The sequence below is a fragment of the Rhinopithecus bieti genome, unplaced genomic scaffold (assembly GCF_001698545.2).
Source record: "Rhinopithecus bieti isolate Rb0 unplaced genomic scaffold, ASM169854v2 scaffold_51734, whole genome shotgun sequence".
Classification (NCBI taxonomy): domain Eukaryota; kingdom Metazoa; phylum Chordata; class Mammalia; order Primates; family Cercopithecidae; genus Rhinopithecus; species Rhinopithecus bieti.
The window spans coordinates 48,555-51,394 of NW_016820683.1; the positions used below are offsets into that span (position 1 = coordinate 48,555).

General features: G+C 46.7%; 1 pseudogene; it reads right to left on the reverse strand.

Annotated features, from left to right (window-relative positions):
- Window positions 1-2,119: 2,119 nt before the first annotated feature.
- On the reverse strand, window positions 2,120-2,452 carry LOC108520461 (cytochrome c oxidase subunit 5B, mitochondrial pseudogene; annotated as a pseudogene).
- Window positions 2,453-2,840: the final 388 nt, after the last annotated feature.

Genomic DNA, 2,840 nt, shown 5'->3' on the forward strand with positions numbered 1-2,840 from the left:
ACCCTACCCACCTTACAAAGGCAGGTCAGATTCCAGAGTTTGGTTCTCCCATCCTCAGGCTGTGGCCAAATTGAATAAACCTTTCTCTGCTCCTAACCTCCCATGTGTCAGCGTTTGACTTACAGCGTGTCAGGCACTCAAACCTACCCTTTGGGGTTCTGCAACATTCTTTTGACTCGATGGTGACATTCCGTCTCCAACTAAAGAATCTTATAAATTTCTCAAATGACTGATGTACTGATTAGTGCATAACCTGCAGACACTAAATAGGACATTAATTTCTTTTAAGGGGAGCTGAAGTCTGAAGTTCGACTGCCTGTCTTGTGTGTAGACATTCTTAGCCTGTATGATGTCATCTGTACCCCATGATGGTAACCTCTGTATTGTACCCTCTAAGGAAAGGACTCCCCCTTGTGTTGTTTTTGTTGCTGTTGTTTTGTTTTTTTGACATGTATTTTTGTTCATGACACACCCAGGCTGTGGTACAGTGGCACAATCTCAGCTCACTGCAACCTCCACCTCCTGGGTTCAAGCAATTCTCCTGCCTCAGCCTCCCAAGTAGCTGGGATTACAGGCAGGCGCCACCGTGCCTGGCTAATTTTTTTTGTATTTTTAGTATGGACGGGGTCTCATCATGTCGGTCAGGCTGGTCTCGAATTCCTGACCTCAGGTGATCCACCCACCTGGGCCTCCCACATTGTTGGGATTACAAGCGTGAGCCACTGCGCCCAGCTCCCCCTCCCTTCTTTTAAACTTTCCCAAAAAAACCTTGTGACAGACTCTGAAATACCCCCAACCCTGTTGGTGTGTCTTCCTGGGTCGATCCTCACATTTGGCTTCCAACAAACCTTTATCAAATTATTTCTGCCTCAACAGCCTTAATTTTGGTGGACACGCTGGACTGCTTAATAAATGGTGCTGACACAACTAGCTATCCATTTGGAAGAAAATTGAGTCCTTTTCATACCATATGCAAAATAAATTCCAGATGGATCAACACTTCAATGTAAAAAATTAAAATCTTAGAAGAAAATCCAGAAGACATGTACAAAACAGAAATTAGGAAAATCTTTGTAATTAAAAGAGAGAATCCAGAGACATTCAACAAAAATATAGATCTATTTGGTTACATAAAATCTAAAATGTTTGTATGGGAAAAGATATAAATAGACCAACTAGGCCAGGCATGGTGGCTCACACCTGTAATCTCAACACTTTAGGAGGCCAAAGCAGGTGGATCACTTGAGGTCAGGAGTTCGAGACCAGCCTGGCCAATATGGCGATACCCATCTCTACTAAAAATACAAAAACGAGCTGGGTGTGGTGGCGTGTGCCTGTAATCCCAGCTACTCAGGAGGCTGAGGCAGGAGAATCGCTTGAACCCAGGAGGCCGAGGTTGCAATGAGCCGAGATTACCCCACTGCACTCCAGCTTGGGCAACTCTGTCTCAAAAAAAACCAAGAAAACAAAAAAAAAAAAAAAAAATCTGCATGTTGACTTTTTTTTTTTTTTTTTTTAAATAGAGTCTCACTGATAGTTTATCCAGGCGGTCTTGAATCCTGGGCTCAACAATTCTCCTGCCTCAGCCTCCCAGAGGTGTGGGATTACAGGCATAAGCCACCATGACTGGCCTTTTTTCTTTTCTTTCTTTCTTTTGTTGAGAAGGAATTTTGCTCTTGTTGCCCAGGCTGAAGTGCAATGATGTGATCTCTGCTCACCACAGCCTCTGCCTCCTGGGTTCAAATGATTTTCCTGCCTCAGCCTCCTGAGTATCTGGGATTACAGGCATGTGCCACCAAGCCAAGCTAATTTTGTATTTTTAGTAGAGATGGGGGTTTCTCCGTGTTGGTCAGGCTGGTCTCAAACTCCTGACCTCAGGTGATCCACCCGCCTTGACCTCCCAAAGTGCTGGGATTACAGGCGTAAACCACTGCACCCGGCCCTTTCTTTCTTTCTTTCTGTTTTTTTTTTTTTTTTTTTTTAATGGGAGAAGGAGCCAATGGTAGTCTTTATTGGAAAGAAGAAACTTTGCAGCACATTTTGAGTAACTTGGTGCAGGCACTCAGTGCGTCAGTTGGTGGGGCATCAGCTTATAATGGATTCCATAGCTGGGGCATCGCTAGGTCTCGCCTTTGTGCAACCCAAAGCAGATGATGGTACTGTTGTCCTCTACACAGATGCAGCCCACTATTCTCTTGTTGGTGATGGAGAGGACTAAATTAGGGTCTTCTCTGGTGTCTGAAGCTGCCTTTGGGAGTAGTATATTGTATGGGTTCAGTCCCTTTCTTGCAGCCATGATGACCTCCCTCTCCAACGCAGTTGCCTGCTTGTCATCAGTACGAACACCGCCTTCAGATGCCATGGAGCACACCGCGACCGCGCCACTGGGACTGGGAGCCCTCAGGGCCTGCACCGCCAGCGCTCCAGCTCTGCGGAGTAACCTTGAAGCCATCACGTCCATAGGCCTTTTTCTTTTCTTTTCTTTTGTAACAGAATCTCGCTCTGTTTCCTAGGCTGGAGTGCAGTGGGGTAATCTCAGCTCCCACCTCGGTCTCCCGGAGTTCAAGCGATTCTCCTGCCTCAGCCTCCCAAGTAGCTGGGACTGTAGGCGTATGCCACCATGCCCAGCTAATTTTTGTATTTTTAGTAGAGACGACGTTTCACTATGTTAGCCGGCTGGTCTTGAACTCCTGACCTCGTGATCTGCCCGCCTCATGGTGGCAGCCTGGCCAACATGGTGAAACCCTGTCTCCATTAAAAATACAACAGGCCGGGCGCGGTGGCTCAAGCCTATAATCCCAGCACTTTGGGAGGCCGAGATGGGCGGATCACGAGGTCAG